The sequence below is a fragment of the Carassius carassius genome, chromosome 22 (assembly GCF_963082965.1).
Source record: "Carassius carassius chromosome 22, fCarCar2.1, whole genome shotgun sequence".
NCBI lineage: Eukaryota > Metazoa > Chordata > Actinopteri > Cypriniformes > Cyprinidae > Carassius > Carassius carassius.
In genome coordinates, this window is record NC_081776.1 from 1,727,045 (window position 1) to 1,750,632 (window position 23,588).

Genomic DNA, 23,588 nt, shown 5'->3' on the forward strand with positions numbered 1-23,588 from the left:
TTATTAAAATATATCTATATACATTTTTAGTTATTTTAGCACCATTTTAGTAAAGTAAATGAAAATGAGAAATCGAGAAAATAATTTTAAGTATTTCACTTATTTCTAGTTCTTTACGGTTTAGTTTTACTTGACTTACTTTAGTTTCACGCCTGCTGAAAGATGTATTGGTTACAAAACATGGCTGTGAATGTGTGGTGGAATAACACGTTGAATAAAACAATTTTTTTTTTTTTTTTGACAAAGTTATGACCAAACTATCAACTAAAGCCCTAGCTAAAGTTGCAACTTGTGTTATTGTTTATTGGTAATAAAAACTATCCAATCACTTTCTTTTTCTGTATAAAAATCACAACTTCAGGTCCTTGATAACTCACATAAACAAAAACCTAATATAAGAAACTTCTATAAGAATCTCCCAGGTCTCCTGAACCTTATGGGCTGGTAATTTAGCTATTCAAGCTCTCGTTGTACATTCTGATTGAACTTGATAAGTCCTTGAGTGCAGCCAGTGCAGTAAATGAAACATCAACTGAACAATTCATTTCAGAGGCTGCTTTGAATTCATGAATCATTGGACACATAAAACATGCAATTTACAAATATTGCAGCCTTCTTCACAAGCCAAGATGTTTACATTAGTCATTTAACTTATGCTTTTTCTATTTTTTTTTCTATTCCACTTATTTACACTTATTTAATATCACTTATGAGAGGGACAGGCCCTCTAGAGTAATCTGAGGTTATGTGTCTTACACAAGGACACAATGGTTCATGAACCAGCTTCTTTGTAAAAACAGACAGATAATGGGTTTGACTGATTAAAAAAAATATTTGCTCTTTTCTACTTAAGTCTGTATTATCATGTCTAAATGGCACTGTTTAGTGTGTTTCTAAAGAGCTGCACTCAACAACACCACTTCGCCAGAGTTCATTCATATTACACAGTCCAATATGTGACCATTTAGATCACAAAACTGCAGAAATCAAAACATTTATACAGAATTTCATATTAATGATTACATAGAGCTGTATTATGATTATTTAATTATTATGTCAAAACGTAGAACTAAAACATTTAATCATAAAAATAATAAGTAAACAAATTGGCTTTGAACTAAAAACCTTTCAGTTACACTGTAAAAATGATTCTTTGAAGTTGAAATACAACTTATGGTCACTAGAGTATATTTTACAATAAATCACACACACACACACACACACACACACACACACACACACACACACACACACACACAAACAATTTTCACTCAGAATGTGCTTTTTTACAATCAATTTCAAAGAAAAATCCCTTAACATTGAATAAAACAAAATTTTGAAGCAGAACAACTAATTTGCAGTGTATTTCAGTCTTTCTACTTCTAAATTAAATGTGTTACCCTTTTTTTTGGTAATTATTTATAACATTTAATAGAAATGTATGATTGCAAATAGTATCAAAACCTTATTTTTAATAGTATACCAGCCAGATCTTTAACCACTGCTCAACTTTCTACAGTTAATGCATCCCATTTATCTGATACCACGAGCTCACATATACATCAGACGCATGAATGTAAACAGTCTGTAGTCTGGTGAATTGATGTGGATGAGTGGTCATGACAACCAGTGCGCAGGTGCGTCTAATTAACCAGCAGCTGATATGAATCCACGCCGAACCCACGAGTGTCGAGAGAAAAAGAAAAAAACACCTCATATACTGTTGAATGTATAATATCCATTGCACAAACTGAATATAGCAATAATAATAATAATAATAATAATAATAATAATAATAATAATAAAAACTCAGTCTCCTGAACCCGGAGGAGCATGCATAATTAAAACACGCTATAAAATGATTGTTAGTATAATTAACAGTCAATGGCGCGGTAATTATGATGCACAATAACTCTCAATCGTTTAAACTAATTGGCAAAAACACACAGCAGACCTACTTTTAACGAGCGGATATTGGCTTTCTCCTCTTCTTACACAAACGCACGCAGCTTTGCGCACCGCCAGACCCAAACAATCTCATGTCTAGTGCGCAATACATATGCATAATTTGTAAGCAAGAGATGAATTAGGTCAAATGTCTTGGTATACAGAGCTGTAATGTACTCACCAAATCTCACAGTTCATATAGGAATAGCCTATACGATCCAGTCTCGTCTTCTGTTGGTTGTTATACAATCTATGGATATGGAAGTGTCCCCGCTGGTCCAGAATGAGTGCGTATGGAGCAGATCATGTGTGTCAGATGGGTTTCACATGGAAAGAAACTTCCCACGGGCTGCCGGAGACGAGGAAATGCACTTGGTCCTGACCTGGAGGTTTCCCAACACTTCCACTCACATCCGATTCCTCCGCGTTCAGCTCGATGTGTCCGAATAGTTTAATCTTTTTGACGTCAATCTTAAAGGTTTTTTCTTGAGAGGTGAGATAATTTGTTCTGCTCGAAGCGGCTGGATGGATCGAGCTGAAGCACGTGATGAGCGCGCATCACACCAGACGCGTGCAATGCGCGCGGAGCGTTTCATCACTGTTCCAGTACAATGGTCACACTTTATCATAACTTACATTAATATATGTCTGACAAACACTATATGATTCATTGCGAATTCATAAAATACATGCTGTGACACTACCCAGCGAGCAAGAAGTAGTCTAGTAGACGTCTAAAAGACGTCATTCTTAGACATCCAGAAAACGTCCTCACAGGAGCCAGAATGAAAGTTTTTTTGACGTCTTTTCTGGACGTTGTTTAGACGTAAATTAAAGACGTGATAATGACGTCATTTTTAGATATCCACTAGACGTCTTTTCTGGACATTGTATAGACGTCAATTAAAGACGTGCTAACGACGTCATTCTTAGACATCCAGAAGACGTCCTCACAGGAGCCAGAATGAAAGGTTTTTTGACGTCTTTTCTGGACGTTGTTTAGACGTAAATTAAAGACGTTGTACAGACGTAGTTGTTAGACATCCAGAAGACGTCCTCACAAGAGCCAGAAAGATAGTTTTTTTGATGTCTTTTTAGGACATTATTTAGATGTCAAAAACGTGCTAAATATGTAATCTTTAGACAGCCAGAATAAAAGTTGTATTAGATGCGTTTTCTGTAGAAATGTCAAAGATGACTGTTAAAGACTCGTATTAACATGGAAATCCTATCTGGACATATTTGCAAGGATCAAAATTCAAAAAAATGTTTGCTTCAAACAGTGGCATTGAGTGAGTTAGTTCTCACTGAGAAAAACCCAGTTACTCATTGTTAATGGTTGTCGTGTCATGAAACTGCAGACAGACCATAGACCTAAATTATTTGAAAGAATATGGATTAAATTGAATATTCAATTGAATAATTGTTTAGTTTATATACTAGTCTTGCATTTTTGTATCTTATCAATATAATTGTAATAAACTGCTTACCATTTTCCTGTAAACCAAACTGATCACTCCAAGAAATCATCTAAATTTCAAAATATATTTTTATTACTAATATTTAGTAAAACTTAAAACCAGAACAGCAGTATAAATTAAAACAATAACACACTAATACTTAAAACGAGAACAGAAAGTATAAATTAACACAATAACATAATAAAACTTAAAAGTCAGAACAGTAAAGTAATAAATAAAAGTGCTATAAAATTTTGTACTATTAGCACAGTGTATTTATTTATTTATAAGCACCACCCCCGACTCTCCCAGGGGCATGTTTAAGGTGGTCCGATGCAGCCGACTTTATCTGGGCCTCTGTGGCAGCTGCATCCCATTTCATGACAGCATCTACAATCAAAGCAAAGAAATCCTGTGTAAAATAAATCAATTCAAACGCCACTGTTGTGGTTTAGCTTGCAGCAGAGATACATATTATGCTTAGATGAAAATTTGAGTAACAAATCAATTAAATGAAATAGATAACAAATTAAGTAAAATTACATCAAGCCTGATATTAAGCATTCCACACAAATTTTTTTAAAATTACCATAATATAAATTCTTACCTTTTATTGCTGAAAACAATTTCTTGTCTTCGAGACCAATTTTCTCTTTTTTGCCCTTCCCCTTCAAATTAAATAGTGTCATTAGGTGGTTGGTGAAGAGCCTAATCCAATCCAAGACAAAAATAATATGCAATTATTCCACCACACGCAGAATTGTCTTCAAATTAAAAAACAAAAAAAAACAGTGATTTTGATAGAGCATTGGCATTATACACAGCCACACTATTTTTACCTTCATCAAATCGCCTGAAAAGACACTATACAATATAACCATACAGATCTCTACATACATTAGACCTCTTAGCTGAGAAGCACATAGGGATTCATAAATTAGCCAGTGTCAGCCTTAGGCTGGCTACACAAATTGGCTGCGTCGCATGAGCCTGGCGTTTCTGTTGTGTGGCGGCTGCGTTGCATTTTCTATGTCTTTGCACACCAGAAACATGTCTGACGCTGCGCTGCTAGCCTTGTCTGTACACACGCATGTTTCCAATTGATTTACTGCAGTAGCACACTTCATGTTAAACATAAAAATATACTGATTTGATTTGAAGACAACTTTGGAAGTACTGACTTTTATTCAAGTATTTAATAAAAGTATTGCATTTTTATGTCAAAACCTAGACACTTTCAAACAACATGTAATCGCGTGAAAAATAAGCGTCGGTTCTATTTCTAGTATGCATGCGTTTTCGGTGCGGCATTCTGGGATTGGAGCCAGGCAAAGCCACGGTGCCACTGCAAATTAGCCTTAGGAAGAAATTTCTTTTGGTGTAACATACATGTTCAAAAGTTGTTTTAGTCGTACAACAGAAAACTCAGATTGGACAGATAGTCTAGCTAGCTGTATGGATTTACCCTGCAGAGATCTGAGGAGCAATTTACATAAATCGACAGAGCTTAAATTTATTTTAAAGGGGCATTCCACCCATTTGAACATTGTTTTTTATTTAAAGTGGGTCATATATGTAGTCGAAATGTAAAATAAATTTTTAATTTGGTGCCTTCGTGATCGAGGAAAGACAAAAAATAACTTCAGGACGCATTTGTATGAAAGACAACAACTCCCACAATGCACCACATTGCACAGCTCCGCAAGCCACTCCCACTAATCCAGAAAGCGCATATCTGCCTATAAGAGAAATCACTCTTCCGTCTACAAGGCTAGCTACCACCAGAGCTTGAAATTAGGGGAGAAATCCGTTATTTACCTCTTACACTTCCTCCTACAATGACGCAAAATGACGATTTTTGCGTCATTTTTAGGAGGAAGTGTAAGAGGTAAATAACGGATTTCTCCCGTTTCAGGGGAAAAAGAAAGAGTGTTGCACGACCATTCAATAGTATGACTGGGTTTCTAACAATGCAAAGCTTAATGCAAATGGGTGGAGTGTCCCTTTAAAGAAAGATAACAGACATCTGGCCGAAAAGAGTGAAATCTGGTGGAATTTCCTCTCATGCCCTCTTTTGTCCGTGAGCCCCTGTCTGTCTCTCCTTCTCCCTCTCTTAATCCTCCTGTTATTGTTGTTGGAAACCAGAAATAATGCTTTTTTATTCAACGTAGGGAATAAAACAGGGAAGTAAACCACTGCATTTTATTTTAATGACCATCCGTTTAAATAAAAGTGCATATGTCATCTCTAAGGTGGATTTGACTTACAAATTTAGCCATTTTCATAAAATATATGATATACAGTTTATCTTTTAGCACCATTTAGCCAAAAAACACCAAGATATAAAACTATCCATATTGCCAAGCCCTAGTGCACAGTCCTGCTCTTTACTTAAACCAACAACTAAACCAAACTACCAAATGAAAACAGATTGGGGATCTGTGTCTGTTAAGTTAATATGTAAATAAATACCTGTCCATCAGTTTGTGCGTGCAGTCCTTCACATCTTTCCCACCCACTCTTGCCAGCTGACAAACCTATAATTAAAAAAACACATGAAAATATATTAATGGTAAAAAATTGAGAACAGGGTCCAGTTGTTTGCTGCCCTAAAAAACATCACATGTAAACCATACAAAAATCATATGTATAATCATGAAATAATTGAAAGATTTTAACTCAAATATAAAAAAAATCCCAAAACATTTTATCAGCAGGTAAATACAAAAAGCTGAAAGAATTTGCTGGATCGATATTGAAATGTATCAATATATAAGATCTCTGCTGTATTACTCTGTTGCATATATTTTCTGGCATAAAATGCGACTCAGGGTGTGTCTCCTTACAACAAAATTAGCACGCATAATCTTTCGGAAGCATATCACCCTGACTGACTTGCAGCTTGGCAAAACAAAAACTTCCAACATTTTAATTAAAAGAAATACACTACAGTTTATACAAATTTTATTATAATAAGCAAAACTTCAGTTACCTAAGACATCACCTACCACTGCAGATGTGTTCTGTACTGAAGTGAAAAGTGGAAATAAGACCTGTTTTCCGGTTAGAACGTTCGGTGTTCCGCATAGCCCCCTATTGGCATTAGTCAAGTCCTAATTAGTCAAGTTAGTGCTGGGCGGTTTGACCAAAAATTTATATCACGTTTTTTTTTTTTTTTTTTTTTTATGATGACGGTTTTCCGGTTTATGACGTTTTTTTATTTTATTTTCATGCATAGTCAGGTGTTCAATGCATTTTCTACTCATTGAGAGAGGAATTACTGCAGTAAATTGATTTAGGATGGTCTATTTTACTGTCATTAGTGAATATTGTAGAATATTTCCACACTAGTAAAACAGGTTTGCATGGCCCCAGAAAATTATGCTGTTGCTTACAAATAAGAGCCAGTCATGCTTCTAATGAAGTGAGGAATCAGAATGCAAAGACAATTGTAGTCAAAATTCAGAACTTTAACTTTTCAAATTTCACTTCTTTTTTATTTTTTATAAAAAACCAATACAAAAAAATAGAACAACTTGCAATACAGGTACATTACACAGTATTCAAGTAAATCTAAAAAGGAAATATAAAACAAGTGACTTAGTGAAGTTACAATTTGCATTAATATTACATACACTATCACACATACAATCTCGCTCTTTTAATAAGTGTTTATGTTGAGAGGAATGGATTCCGAATGGCTACTGTTCTCTGTCATTTTACATTGTTTCTGTGTTTAGCGTGAAAGCTCACGTGATTGCCACCAACTCGGGATAAAATTTGTGCAGGACAGTCGTGCCGTGTACCGGCTGCATTGATGCGAATGTGTGCAATATCTCACGACCTCCCAAGTGTCCGAACTTGCAGCGTGTACATCCGTAACACCAGAACACTGCCGTTTGTTTACCCTCACCACTGCTTGCAATCGCTGAAGTGCAACATTTTAAAGGGTCCGTCTGAAACAGTGTCGTGTGGCGCAGTGCAACGTTCCGACTTCCGAACGTTGTGTACTTGAATACATCAGTTTGGCGGTTTATTAAAAATTAACATCGTAACGAAAATATACAGCGGCTTTCGGTATGAACTGGTTTATCGCCCAGCACTAAGTCAAGTCAAGTCAGGTTTATTTATATAGCGCTTTTCACAATACGTATTGCCCCAAAGCAGCTTCACAGTACCAAATTAAAGGTAATAATGTAACAAGGTTTATTTCTAGTGGAAAAACACAATGTGATAATGTCTATGTTTATTAAGGATAATCAATAGGATTGTAAGCTCATTAGAGGTTGAAAACTTCTTACCAAGGTTTCAAATTTGTTTTTATCCAGAAGAGAAGCCTCCTCCCTCTCGAACTCTTCCAAGGTGTTAATCTTTCTGATCTCAATGCTAGATTTAGGCATGCTCCTCTGGAGTTTTTTGACCTCATCAGTGAGAGTCACCAGCTTTGTCAGCACTATTTTTTGGAATTCTGGCAATAATGAGAAATTAAGAAAAATAATAATAATTACTCACTATAATCATGGTTCTCTGGTAACAGCAAGGCATTTCAGTAAAAGTGTGCTCTCTAGCAATCCTAGAAAAATGAATAACTATTCAATTTGTTACATAACACTATTTAACAGGTAAACTTTAACCCTGTATTTGACAAATCAGTTGTATTAAATAACAATTTTATTAAGAGATGGTTCTAGACTAAATGTCATAAATGCCAAAGCAATAAGATGAAAACCTGAAGTCTGATTCACCAGTTACAAAGAGAATGTAATGTTAATACATAAGTAATTAGTCTGGGTGTTACATGAAAATATTCTTGTACTTACTCGCTTCTGACAGGGGGAATGTGGTTGGCACATCCCTATTATAACTGGACTTTTCATGTGAAAGACCTAAGCAGGAAAGAAAAAAGTGTGTGAAGCGATCAATATATTTAGAACACTTGTACAATGTGCCTCATTAAGTGATACAACCAATGACATTCACCATCTATGGACCTACTTTCCACAGCCTGGGACCTGGGTACACCTGAGAAACCCAAACCACCAACATTAGTTATTCAGTATGAATAGTATTATTCATGCTAATTTGATATTCAATAAGACAAGCCAAATGTAACTGGCAATACTCACGACTGCTTGAATTGTCCCGGCCCACAGACCTGGATGAACCTGTGCAACCCAAATGTAGCCATTATCAATAGTGCAAATTACCCATGCTAATTTAATATTCAATAAAACACAACTGTGCCTGGCTATACTTACAACTAATTGAACTGTCCCGGCCCACAGACCTGGACCTGGATCTGGACGAATCTGTGGAACCCAAAACTGAAACATCATTTTGTCATGACCAATTAGTAACCTGCATGCTGATTTGAAAATTTAAAAATGAAAAGTTTAACTCACCACTAGTTGACCTGTCGAAGTCCAAAGACCTGGGTGTGCCTAAGCAATGCAGAGCAGAAACATCAGTGATTCATTATCATTAGTCCTAGTGACCAGCCTGCAATATTCAGCAATGAAAGGCTATACTCACGACTAGTTGTCCTGTCACGGCCCACAGACCTGGGTGAACCTAAGCAATGCAGAACAGAAACATCAGTCAGTCATGATCAACATTGTTAGTTACCTGCATGCTGCTTCGATAATTTAAAAATGAAAAGTTATACTCACGACTAGTTGACCTGTCACGGCCTGTAGACCTGGCTGTACCTAAGCAATGCAGAGCAGAAACAAACATTAGTGATTCTTTATCAACAGTCCAAGTGACCAGCCTGCAATATTCAGCAATGAAAGGCTATACTCACGACTAGTTGTCCTGTCACGGCCCGCAGACCTGGCTGTACATAAGCAATGCAGAACAGAAACATCAGTCAGTCATGATCAACATTGTTAGTAACCTGCATGCTGATTTGAAAATTTAAAAATGAAAAGTTTAACTCACCACTAGTTGACCTGTCGCAGTCCAAAGACCTGGGTGTGCCTAAGCAATGCAGAGCAGAAACATCAGTGATTCATTATCATTAGTCCTAGTGACCAGCCTGCAATATTCAGCAATGAAAGGCTATACTCACGACTAGTTGACCTGTCACGGCCCACAGACCTGGGTGAACCTAAGCAATGCAGAACAGAAACATCAGTCAGTCAATATCAAGTGTTAGTAACCTGCATGCTGATTCGATAATTTAAAAATGAAAAGTTATACTCACGACTAGTTGACCTGTCACGGCCTGTAGACCTGGCTGTACCTAAGCAATGCAGAGCAGAAACAAACATCAGTGATTCTTTATCAACAGTCCAAGTGACCAGCCTGCAATATTCAGCAATGAAAGGCTATACTCACGACTAGTTGACCTGTCACGGCCTGTAGACCTGGCTGTACCTAAGCAATGCAGAGCAGAAACATCAGTGATTCATTATCATTAGTCCTAGTGACCAGCCTGCAATATTCAGCAATGAAAGGCTATACTCACGACTAGTTGACCTGTCACGGCCTGTAGACCTGGCTGTACCTAAGCAATGCAGAGCAGAAACATCAGTGATTCATTATCATTAGTCCTAGTGACCAGCCTGCAATATTCAGCAATGAAAGGCTATACTCACGACTAGTTGTCCTGTCACGGCCCACAGACCTGGGTGAACCTAAGCAATGCAGAACAGAAACATCAGTCAGTCATGATCAACATTATTAGTAACCTGCATGCTGATTTGAAAATTTAAAAATGAAAAGTTTAACTCACCACTAGTTGACCTGTCGCAGTCCAAAGACCTGGGTGTGCCTAAGCAATGCAGAGCATTGTCATTGTTCTCTGTATTGACAGCACTCCAAATGTACAAAAAAATGAGCTCAATGTTAGAATTGACCGGAGTTCTCCTTTAACTTAGTTGACATGTAGCTGCTAGTTGAAAAGTTACTAGTTAGTAGACTGTCTAAAGTGGACTATCAAAATAAAGTGTAACCAAAAAAACTTTATGATATTTTGAAAAACACTCACTATTGGTATTACCCTATTATAACAATGTTATACTTACAAAGTCCTTGATGGGACGTCGACTCAAGTGCAACACCGTCAAACAGCGACACGAGGAGCCTTCCTTGGCAACTAAGCTAGCTTAAGTAGCTAGCACGTCCTTTTAGAGGGAAAAAAACATTTTAATTACTTAGCTGAACCAACTTGGACTAACGAAAAAAACTTTATGATATCATTTCTGGAATCACTCACTATTAGTATAACCAATATTTTAACATACTTACAAAGTCCTTGATAGGGACGTAGACTCAAGTGCAACACTGTGAGACAGCGACACGAGGAGCTAGCTTAAGTAGCTAGCGCGTCCATTTATAGGGAAAACAAATTGAATTACTTAACGTTAGCTGAACCGGGACTAACGAAAAAAAACTTTGATAACATTTCGAAAAACACTCACTATTAGTATTACCATATTATAACATAATGTTACTTACAAATTCCTTGATGGGGACGTCGACTCAAGTGCAACACAGTGAGACAGCGACACGGAGACTAACGTTAAGCGATCTTAAACGTTCGTCCATTTAGAGGGAAAAAAAAACACTTGAATTACTTAGCTGAACCAACTGGGACTAACGAAATAAAAACATTATAATAACATTTCGGGAATCGCTCACTATTAGTATTATCAATAGTATAACATACTTACAAAGTTCTTGATGGGGACGTCAAGTGTAACACGATACAGCTAAAAGCCTTGGTGCAGAATGCGGCGGAGCATGCTGCGCGGACTGCAGTCACATATATCCGTCCGCCACAGAACTGATAAACTTGTATTCCGAGCATGTTTGATCATTATATAAATCATGTTATAAAAGTAAAAAAAAAAATCAAAGTAATTGACACAGTTTGTATTTTTTATTATCACTATAAAGGTAGAACTATTTTTCACATGGGATCTAGGGAATCTTCTTGAAACCGGAAGGTGTACCCAATAAAACCGCCTTTTCCACCACACTTTTAAGAACAAAAACGAAAGGAAAAAAAAAAACACTCTTATCCGAAAAACATCTATGCTTATCACTTTTAAAAATATATAATTTTACTAATTAGCATACACGTCATAAAAAAACACCAAAACAATAAACTATAAAATAAATTGACATTTGTAGGAGTATGGGTGAAATTTATTTTATATTTGGGCTTGCCCATGTTGCTGAAGGGGTCAAGGTGGTCAGAACAGCGCTCTTTTGGAACCCCAGGCCTTTAAAAATAACTTAAGGCCAAATATGTGGAAATTTACCCATCACCCTCAAACAAAGACAATGACAAATGGAAAAAATACAATAAATAAATAACTTTTTCTAGAATAAATAATTTAAAAACTTTAGAATAATAGTCGGACTGGAAGTATTTGTGTCAACGTCTACCATTCCCACTTCCCAAAAATCATGTGGTTATAACTCACATTATCAGTTATTGTTTGGTTTATTCCTCGCCTTGAATTTGAGGGACCAGATCTGTCAATTTGTGCCAACCTGCCTGTATCCTATAGGCCTACCTCTCAGAGATGATCAGATCATAAAAAATCATTAGTCATCCTGCCACTGCTTTCCCCATTGTGACTGACCTGCCTAAGTTTAAAAGAGCAAGGTGACCAAAATAATAAAATTATGTAGAGGGTTGAATGCAATACAATTGTGATATTGACAAGGAACTAGCGTCAACTATGGCGTCGCTCCTACAGTGTTGTGACCGTTTCGGAGTGATATATGATAAGTCTAATTTTGAAGATCTAATTTCAAAATGTTACTGCATATTGTAGTGTTTTTTTGCAAATTCAGTGACTACTCCACACAGCTGATCAACACAGGACCAGTTGACCATGTTCTTGGCCTCCGTCACCTTGACACGAATTAGGGTTACTCATTTTTGGAGGTGCACACCAAAGGAGAAGCTTGTTTATTTTGGAACTGTCTTTCACGTGGATATTTTGGTGGTACATTTTGTAAATTTTTATAAAATATTATGTGAATCCTAACTTTGAATTTAAATGTTTTCATGAATGTAAAAAGAAAATTGATAATTTTTAAATCTGAAAAAATTCTGTTAGCTAAATGTATTCACAAATGTAAATTTTATGCAGCCCTTTTTTTAAAGATTTAAACATGAAATGAAAATATATTTTGAGTATTGAGTTCTATAAGAAAAACTTAAAAGCCATACAGGCTGCGCAGTGTTTAAGGACCTTAATCTGGAATGAAAGACTTTAGGAAATTGGACTGAGGGACTCTGGAAATGTTATAACAATGATGATGGTTGTTTTTTTTAACAGCCTTTTGATTATAGTGGGCAGGCCACAGTGGCCGGCCTTTAACATATTTTCAATCATTAAATCTGGATGTTTACGAATGTTTAGATTGTGGCAAAATTGGACATCTTTATTCACATAATTTGTCGAATAATTCTGGATGTCAACGTACAGATTATAACCATATGAACGTATTTCCTCAACTAGTTCTGGCTGTCAGTGGACGTTTAGATTATGGCCAGATTGAACATCTTTATTCACATTTATGGACCGTTTCTGGATTTTGTTGTAGTTTCAGTCTTTCAATCAATCTTTCTGGCAAAATGACTTCAGAGATCTTTGATGCCAGAAACAATTAGACTTTATTTTAACAAACAAAGCCGAGCGCCTCCTGCAGAAAGGACACTCCAGTTCTGTGGGGTTTCACAGATAATATACCCACATCCCTTCCAAATATGGTCACCTCCTTTAGATTATTTTTGGGTGAGACTTTGTACCAGGTGTCTTTACTGAAATAACATTCTCAGGCCTTGGTTTTCAGGCCTTTGCTACCAAAGTCAACCAAAGTCATACACACAAAGGGAATAAATAATAGTGTACAAATGTAGGCCTATAAGTAAATTGCTTATTTTCTAAATAATAAAATCTTCAACATTGTCAACGGACGTCCAGATTATAGCCTATGAACGTCTGTTCAGTGGACGTTTAGATTATGGCCGGATTGGACATCTTTATTCACGTCATTTATGGACTGTTTCTGGATGTCAACGGACGTCCAGATTATAGCCAGTATGAACGTCTTTTCTGAACTAGTTCTGGCTGTCAGTGGACGTTTAGATTATGGCCAGATTGGACATCTTTATTTGCGTCATTTATGGACTGTTTCTGGATGTCAACGGACGTCCAGATTATAGTCAGTATGAACGTCTTTTCTGAACTAGTTCTGGCTGTCTGTGGACGTTTAGATTATGGCCGGATTGGACATCTTTATTTGCGTCATTTATGGACTGTTTCTGGATGTCAACGGACGTCCAGATTATAGTCAGAATGAACGTCTTTTCTGAACTAGTTCTGGCTGTCTGTGGACGTTTAGATTATGGCCGGATTGGACATCTTTATTTGCGTCATTTATGGACTGTTTCTGGATGTCAACGGACGTCCAGATTATAGTCAGAATGAACGTCTTTTCTGAACTAGTTCTGGCTGTCAGTGGACGTTTAGATTATGGCCGGATTGGACATCTTTATTCATGTCATTTATGGACTGTTTCTGGATGTCAACGGACGTCCAGATTATAGTCAGTATGAACGTCTTTTCTGAACTAGTTCTGGCTGTCAGTGGACGTTTAGATTATGGCCGGATTGGACATCTTTATTTGCGTCATTTATGGACTGTTTCTGGATGTCAACGGACGTCCAGATTATAGTCAGTATGAACGTCTTTTCTGAACTACTTCTGGCTGTCAGTGGACGTTTAAATTATGGCCAGATTGGACATAAATTCACAGTGTCATGAATCGACTAATTCTGGCTGTCAATGGACGTTCAAATCATGGCCTGGACGGACGGACGTGATATCAACCTGTTTTGTACGTCCACAGACGTCGCTTGCTCAGTGGGTAGGCTATGTTTAGCCTTATGTCATTTCATGTTGTTTGTGAATGAAAGTTAGGCTATATATGAAAAAACTCGGTCATGATTTACATTAAAGTCATGCTGAAAAACACAAACTGTGTAATTAACCCTTAGGTTGCGGGTCTGAGAAAACACACGGCTCTTTAAAAAGCCTGAAACAAACTTACCATTTAGATATGAGGGTTGATCATTAAAGATTCGCATAATTTTATTGTAATGTATTCTGTTATATTGCCTGCCTGTTCTCAAAGGTCAAATCTTTAATAATATCTGCGTTATTAAATAAGTGCTAAAAAAAGCACTAAAAAAAAAAAAAAAATATATATATATATATATATATATATATATATATATATATATGTATATATAATACAAAAATTAAAAACAATTATTTTATTTATAACCTATTATTATCATTATCTATATTAATCTTTTAATTATTATTATTTTATCACATATTTTGGGGATCTATGTGCCCCTGCACACAGAAAATCAGAAAATCAGTTTTAATAGAACATGACTCATGTTTAATATCTGTAAAATGGGTTTCCATTATTCAAGTTTATTTGTATAGCGCTTTTTACAATACAAAATATTAAATATTTTTTTCAATTATTTTTTTATCACAAGATCTCTGAGATCCTGAGTCTATTTTAATATAACATGATTGATGTGCAATCATACAATAAAATCTCATCTGTGTGCCGATGCAAAATGTTAACATTAATTCTAAAGGGTTGCAGAAATAAACTTTCTTAGATATGATCCTTGTTTGTAAGCTCAGTCTTAGGTTTGAATAACATGAATATAAAATGAACATCATTATTTTTAAGGGATTGTTTTTAAAGAGATAACTTACTTGGTTTGAGTTTCCAAGTGCTTTGCAGGAAAAGCGTGCCTGCGAGTCAAAAGTGACATCAATGTGAGAGACAGACTTACTCTTTCAATGCCAAAGCAAAATATCAAACTATGGGAGCAAAGTCAGTCATTCATCAAGGCCGTTCAACCAGCATTCATCCATCCATCCCCTCATCCAGATCAATTATACCAGGCCTGGACATCCAAAGATAAATATTTCTGAAAGGAACAGATGGCCAAATGTGTGTACTCATACACATCATATTTATCCACAGCCAGATGATTTTGTTCCAGCCACATAATATTTACAGCCATACTTCTTACATGTTTAAAAAAACAATAGAATTCAGCCAATATGGAATCCTTATATAACGTTTTCAGGAAAAGGTGGATAGAGGAGAGACAATACACATTGCCTTGTTTCCATGGAGATGACCAAACCATAATATGACAGTTGTTATAACCTTCTGACTGGATTACACACATCCTATTCTTGCTGATTCGTGACTTTTCCTAGTACTGTAGACTCAAAAGCACCCAAAGCATAAAGCCATTAATGGGCCGAATGTCTTTGCATTTCTGATTAAAAATACGAGGTGATGGCCAATGCATCATGGCACATTATGGTATTAAATGGACTGCCTGCCTGTTCATAATTGATAACCACTGTAAATAGAAAATAAAAATACATTGCATATTTAAATTGTCAAGAAATGGGAGAAATGGTGATTGGGGAACAAAAATGCATAAAGCCTCAATAAGTAAAATAATAATAATAATATTTTTTATAGAATATTCATTTATATATATATATATATATATATATATATATATATATATATATATATATATATATATATATATATATAAATCCTAATTTTTTTTACATGAATCAATCATTAATGATCTTTTTAAAAAAGTCTGAATATGCAATGCATTTAATAAAATTGTATTTACAGCATTAAAATAACACATTATGAATATATGAAAATATGAATTATGAATACATGAAAATACATTATTATTTTAGACTAGACAAGTCATAGCATAATGCTTCACATGACTGAACAACTTTTTAACACAAATAATTTGCTATTGAAATAAAAAGGATCTTTACACAGCAGTCATTTAGGTATAAAAGTAGTAATTCAGGTGATTACACTGTAAAAGAAATTATATTTGTCAAAAAAAACTGTTTATTGGGTTATGTATTACAAGCAAATTGCAACACTATTTCAGTCTTTCTTCTTCGAATTCCACATTTCTTTGTAATCTTTTGTGCTTTATATATTTTTTTATGTAATTATATATACTTGTAGACTTTCCCCATCTTGACATATTTACATCAAATGTAAAGAATTCTATTCTGGGAAGTCAAACAATAGTTACTTATCCATAGACAGACATTATAGGGTAAGTGTTTTCATTTTCTCCATCTGCACTAGACAGAACTGATCATGCTCTCGTATCTGGTTTTTAATTTCTCCATTTGAGTGAATGCCTCATACTGTGTCTTTGATATCTGTGCTGTTCAATATAGTTATCAGGAGTATAACTGAGCTAAAATAACACAAATCCACGTCAGCACCTGATTCAGGATGCTCTTCACACAAACTGCAGTTGCTTCACAGTTTTTTGCCGCTTAGCTTTGACGAGTTGATTTGGGGCGTTAGTAATCTGTTTGTGGTTTATGGTAGTTTCAGACGGTTTTCGAGAGCATGGCAGAATTCTTGGGCTGGTATTTCTAACAGGATTTCATTAATCCATTCTCGCCTGTTGCAGGGGCCTGCCGAACAAATGGCGACTTCAACTCCATATTCTTGCCATGGTGCTTTATAACTGGGTTAGCCCGTTTACAGTAACATGCACAGTATAACCTGTGATGTTAGAATAAAAATTACAACTGAGAATATGAATAATGTGCTAACTGTGCTGACTGTTGGGTTTCAACAGTAATATTTGTGAAATCTCAACTAAAGAGAAGATAATAATTGCTTTAGCTGTAAATATGACTTGACTTCATTCACAACACAACAACTCCTCAAGTCCTTGAACTGATTGTGTGCATACTATAGAGATACAGTGTACCTGCATTTGCATTTGAGGGCCACGCGTGACGTCTTATCCAGATACAAGTATTTTTGTGCACAGAAGATATGCACATGAAATCAGACTGTTTATTCATCCTTTAATTTTTTTTGTCTGAAAATTAAGAATCAAGCAACAGAGGGATCACTAGACAATTATTGTACTAAAACAGCACTTTGGCTCATACTACTGATAAATCCTTATGTGTCAATGATTGATGAATAATAACCTGAGTTTTTTTTTTTTTTTTTTTACATTTAATAACATTTCAGCAAAAGCTGTACGTTTTCTATCAGCTGATTCGAATCAGATGCCAAATTTGTGAACAAATCACTCTAATCAGTCTGATCAGTTTGATTTATTCAGACAGTTCACTCACATACTGAATCATTTGCAATGTTTTCTCAAACCAAAAACATTGATGTGGTGTATAATTGCCTACAGTCATCATTACGGTGAAAAGCAGCTGTTAATAAAATATTACTGAAAAACCCCTTTTGTGTCAGTGGGATTGATGACCTGAGAATCATTTTGTCCAATAATATTTCAGGAATCAATGTATGTTTTTAGAATCAGAACCACAACTAGTGAACACTGATCAAATGGGTTTGCAAAAAAATCTGATTCAGTTTGATTCATTTGGACAGTTCACTCACGCACTGAATCATTTGCAGTGTTTTCTCATATCAAAAACATTGATGTGGTGTATAATTGCCTACAGTCATCATTACGGTGAAATGCAGCTGTATGTTTTAATTTTCTACTTGTAACCAATGCAACATTTCTCATTTTAATTTAGTTTAAAGGGTCATATGATGCGATTTAAATATTTCCTTTCTCTTTGGAGTGTTACAAGCTCTTGGTGCACAAAGAAGTTCTGTAAAGTTGCAAACACTAATGTCGCAAATCCAAAGAGATATTCTTTATCAAAGTTAAGAGTGTACCATGCCCCCCTCAAACGGCACATTCAAACACGGCCTCACATGTCTACGTCACGATGTGGGAAGATTTGCATAACACCGCCCAAATGTTCACGCTGAGAAAGAAGGTTATCTTTATCTTAAATTATCTTTTATTCTCACTGTTGCTGTCAACGTCATGACGTGGAGACGCTGTGTGCTTCGTTGTGAAAGCGAAAATACTTTGGCCTTCCAAAAGAGGACACAACTAGAAATCAGTGGTTTAGTTGTATTTCCAACACTGTTCCAGAACAGTACAGCGCAAATATTTAGTGTGCAGCACATTTCAAGGAGGACTCTTTCTGATCCTTGGAGAGAAGAATACAATGTCGGCTGTTCTCGACTCACAGTCTGTAAGTACGTTTTCATATGTAAAGGATTTTCCACTGATGATTTAAACATGAATTTTGAGCAGTGTAGAGTAGCGCTTGTGGTTTGTTGTTTCTACGATCACAAATGCAGATATGGTTTTGTTTATGCGTTGTCATGCAACGCAATGGATAAAAACACAGTATAAGTCATTATAACCTGCATTGATGTCCCCAATGGATGCAACAAACGGCTCATTTGTAATGAGTTTTATTTATTTTTGTCTTGTGGAGCTAGTGTCCTGACAAGCATCACAGTATGGAGAGGGGCGTAACATTTACATCACACGCTTGAGATATTCGGCCAATCACAACGCACTGTATAGCTGGCCAATCAGAGCACACCTTGATCAAAGAGCTTTGTAAAAAAAACATAGAGGAGAAACGATGATGTACAGTATGTGAAAAATAATGTTTTTTTAACCTTAAACCGCATAAACACATTTCATTACACCTTTTTAGCAACATCATATGACCCCTTTAACTCGATGTACTAAGATAACACACAACGATAAATAAAAACTATGCAGACATACACATAAAACACAGAAACTACTAAAAATGACAAAAACACAAAAGGAAAAACTAAAAACTAAAATAACACTGATTCTCACACCATAATACTAACAGGATATTTTTTATAAGATGGAAAACAAAAGGTGCACTTGATGACGTGGATATTTACCTAATCCACAGAAATCAAAACTATGTCTGCTATCATTGGTCAGTGGCGAAGCAGCTCGAAATTGAGCATCCAGCCTGTGAACGACTCTATACAGCATCCGTTTATATAAAAAAAAAGTATTTTAAGAAGTACAGTGTCACTACTGATACAAAAAAACTCTCCTGTCAAGAACTAAAAATAATGTGTGACTATTCCCGCTCCTCCCATGTCACCTGCAGTATGTGCTCCGGAGGCTGCTTTATGCACCACTTACGCTCCTAATGACCTTGTTGGAGAAGGTGTAGCATTCCAGACCTCATTATTTATATGACTCATTATCTGTAATTAGCCCAAGCCCTTCTCACTTCCCCAGACAAGAGACTGTGAAACCTACATTTTGTGTAAAGAGCTTGTGTGAGCGCTGCGGTCAGCTGAGTGCATGGTATACATTCCTAATCTGGGATTGTGAAATGGACTCATGATTAAGCGAAGTATTGAAGAATGAGATCCTCTGCTGACCCTTTGCTAAATCCCGCCTTAAAATTATTCTGAAAAAAATAAGGACTCAGTTCACTTTGAACGACTCCGCATCAGTGTGGAAAAGCCTAAAGAAGATCACCAATTACAAGACACCACCCCCCAGCACTGTGGAGAATCAACGACTGGCAGACGATCTGAACGAGTTTTACTGCAGGTTTGAAAGAACACCCATCACCTGCCCTGAACACCTCCCCACACAACCATTCACACCATTCACAACTCCTGCAACCCATCCTGATCACCTCTCCAATCAACCGCTCTCACCATTCACAACTCCTGCAACCAACCCTGAACACCTCTCCAATCAACCGCTCTCACCATTCACAACTCCTGCAACCCATCCTGATCACCTCTCCAATCAACCGCTCTCACCATTCACAACTCCTGCAACCAACCCTGAATGCCTCTCCAAACAACCGTTCACACCATTCACAACTCCTGCAACCCATCCTGATCACCTCTCCAATCAACCGCTCTCACCATTCACAACTCCTGCAACCAACCCTGAACACCTCTCCAATCAACCGCTCTCACCATTCACAACTCCTGCAACCAACCCTGATCACCTCTCCAATCAACCGCTCTCACCATTCACAACTCCTGCAACCAACCCTGAATGCCTCTCCAAACAACCGTTCACACCATTCACAACTCCTGCAACCCACCCTGAACACCTCTCCAATCAACCGCTCTCACCATTCACAACTCCTGCAACCAACCCTGAACACCTCTCCAATCAACCGCTCTCACCATTCACAACTCCTGCAACCCACCCTGAACACCTCTCCAATCAAGCGCTCTCACCATTCACACCTCCTGCATCCCCCCTCTCCCCCACACCTGCAATACAGATCAGCGAGGATGCGGTGCGCCAGGTCTTCCGGAAGCAGAAAAGGAAAAAAGCACCAGGCCCAGATTGTGTTACACCAGCCTGTCTGAAATCCTGTGCTGACCAGCTGGCCCCCATCTTCACAAAGATCTTCAACAGATCGCTGGAACTGTGCGAATCCCTTCATGCTTCAAACGCTCCACCATCATCCCTATCCCAAAGAAATCCAAAATTACAGGACTAAATGACTACAGGCCTGTGGCTCTAACGTCTGTAGTCATGAAGTCATTTGAAAAACTGGTGCTGGCTCACCTGAAGGACATCACTGGACCCTTGCTAGATCCTCTTCAGTTTGCCTACAGAGCAAACAGGTCTGTGGACGATGCAGTAAACATCGGACTGCATTATGTTCTGCAACACCTAGACAGACCGGGGACCTATGTGAGGATCCTGTTTGTACACTTCAGCTCTGCCTTCAGCACGATCATCCCAAACCTCCTCTTGCCCAAACTAACTCAGCTCTCCGTGCCCACCTCCGTCTGTCAGTGGATCAACAGCTTCCTGACAGACAGGCAGCAGCTAGTGAGACTAGGAAAGTACACATCCAGCACCCGTACAATCAGCACGGGAGCTCCCCAGGGCTGCGTTCTCTCCCCACTGCTCTTCTCCCTGTACACTAACGATTGCACATGTAAGGTTCTGAAGTTTGCAGACGACACCACACTCATCGGCCTCATTCAGGACAGTGACGAGTCTGCTTACAGACAGGAGGTTAAAGAGCTGGCTGTCTGGTGCACTCTCAACAACCTGGAGCTTTACACGCTCAAAACAGTGGAGATGATCGTGGACTTCAGGAGAAACCCCCCTGCACTCCCCCCACTCACCATCATGAAAAGTACTGTGACTGCAGTGGAGTCATTCAGGTTCCTGGGCACCACTATCTCTCAGGACCTGAAGTGGGACATTCACATTGACTCCATTGTGAAAAAGGCCCAGCAGAGGTTGTACTTCCTTCGCCAGCTGAGGAAGTTTAACCTGCCACAGGATCTGCTGAAACAGTTCTACTCCACCATCATCGAATCCATCCTCTGCACTTCAGTAACTGTCTGGTTCAGCTCAGCTTCTAAATCTGACCTCAGAAGACTACAGAGGGTAGTCCGGACTGCTGAGCGAATCATCGGTTCAACTCTCCCATCTATTCAAGAACTGTACTTATCCAGAGTGAGCAAAAGGGCTGTTAAAATCACTCTGGACCCCTCACATCCAGCACACTCCCTCTTTGAACTGTTGCCATCTGGTCGACGCTACAGTGCACTGAGCACCAGAACGACCAGACACAGGAACAGTTTCTTCCCTCAGGCAATCCATCTTATGAACAGCTGATAATAACTGTGGGACACACTACACTATTTATATTCATATACACTACACTTTTTATCCAACACACATACTTAGCGTACACTTAAATCTTTTGCACATAATATACATGTACATACATGGAACACAATACACTACTTATATTTATATACACATACACTTATTTATCCAACACACATACTTAGCGTACAGTTAAAACCTTTCCACATAATATACATGTACATACATAAATGCTCATTTTAATATACCTGCCATACATTGTCAATTTGTATATTGTCAATCCTTACCCACCTATTTGTATTTTTTTGTATTTTTTATTCCTTATTGTGTTTTTTGTTCTGTCGCTGTTATGTTGCACTGCGGAGCTCTGTCACGAAAACAAATTCCTCGTATGTGTGAACATACCTGGCAATAAAGCTCATTCTGATTCTGATTCTTCTTATTCTAAAACATTACTGACCAATCATTGCAGCTGTTGCTACATTAAAGCAAGCTTGGCTTTTTTCCTAATGTAAGTCTAATGTGTTTTGACTGAGAGTTGTGGAAATGAACATAATGTAAACATTTTGAAAGAAAAATGGTGGATGGAAGTTGTTTGCATATCATACATCAGTATTAATATTCATGTACATTCGCTCACTGAAATATCATGCATCTGTTTTGGTGTTAGGCTGTCAGAAGTTCTTTCAATAAGCACAGGTTTTGCATTTCTTTTTGGTCATGGGCCTCATTGAACTGAGTTTATATAGCTCATCTCAGCATTATTTGTGGATCAGTTTTGACCTTCATCGCCTATGATCAATCCAAAAATGTTATTCCATGTGGAAATTGTCCTGTATTGTGACTCAATTCAGCTTGAACTGTTAAACAAAACCATGAAAAAGGCAATCTGACATATGAAAGTTTGTATGCATAATCTAACTAATTTTTTTTTAAATGACTGGTCATGAAATTAAATATTATAGTAAGTGCAACCTTGTCAATACTAAATATTTAAAAGAACAAGTAAAAAAATGTGATTAAAAAGTATAAATAAATAATATTACTTGTCCTTTAACAAGTATAATTTTTAATCTAAATTGTTAAAACAACATTTTTTTATGTCCACATCTGTAAACTACCCATATCACCCATATGATCAATTCGCTGATCAATTTTTAACACAAACATATACAGAAAACAAAATAATTATGCTGCGAAGAACCTTCACTTTTGATCTACATACACGGTTTAGCATGACATTTATAGCAAACGGTTTAAGGTGTCTGATCATGTAAGAGAAGCGCTCCTAGGGAGAATGGCAACACTGCTGAATATGTGCGTTTAATTTGTAAATCTGCATGACTATGGAGTAATGGAGGCCTACGGCTTTAGAGAATCCTCTCTGAAACCTCTTCCAGTCTCAAGAGCTTCAAAACAACCACTTGACTACAGACATCGTTGCCTCCCTAATCTCTTAATCCCTTGTCTATAACAAAGTATTTGGTTTGCTAAATGCTTTGTTTCCTGTAACTGAAGTTCAGATCATGTTATTCATGCCTGAATTCAGATTTTGCATCTTGAACTAATTTCAATTAAGTTAGCTG

The 23,588-nt window shown here is 37.1% G+C and overlaps 2 protein-coding genes across 6 annotated transcripts in view; one reads left to right on the plus strand and one right to left on the minus strand.

Annotated features, from left to right (window-relative positions):
• Positions 1 to 2,557, minus strand: part of LOC132098655 (solute carrier organic anion transporter family member 1C1-like) — a 31,604-nt gene extending 29,047 nt beyond the window's left edge. For 2 of the 3 annotated variants that reach the window (XR_009422958.1, XM_059504742.1), the window contains exon 1: positions 2,129 to 2,555. The gene's annotated coding sequence lies outside the window, so the exon portion shown is untranslated. Of the gene's footprint in view, positions 1 to 2,128 lie in introns of all 3 variants that reach the window. The other variant, XM_059504743.1, reaches the window with a different exon arrangement.
• Positions 1 to 23,588, plus strand: part of LOC132098658 (palmitoyltransferase ZDHHC17) — a 283,638-nt gene that overhangs the window by 151,756 nt on the left and 108,294 nt on the right. The window lies entirely within an intron of this gene.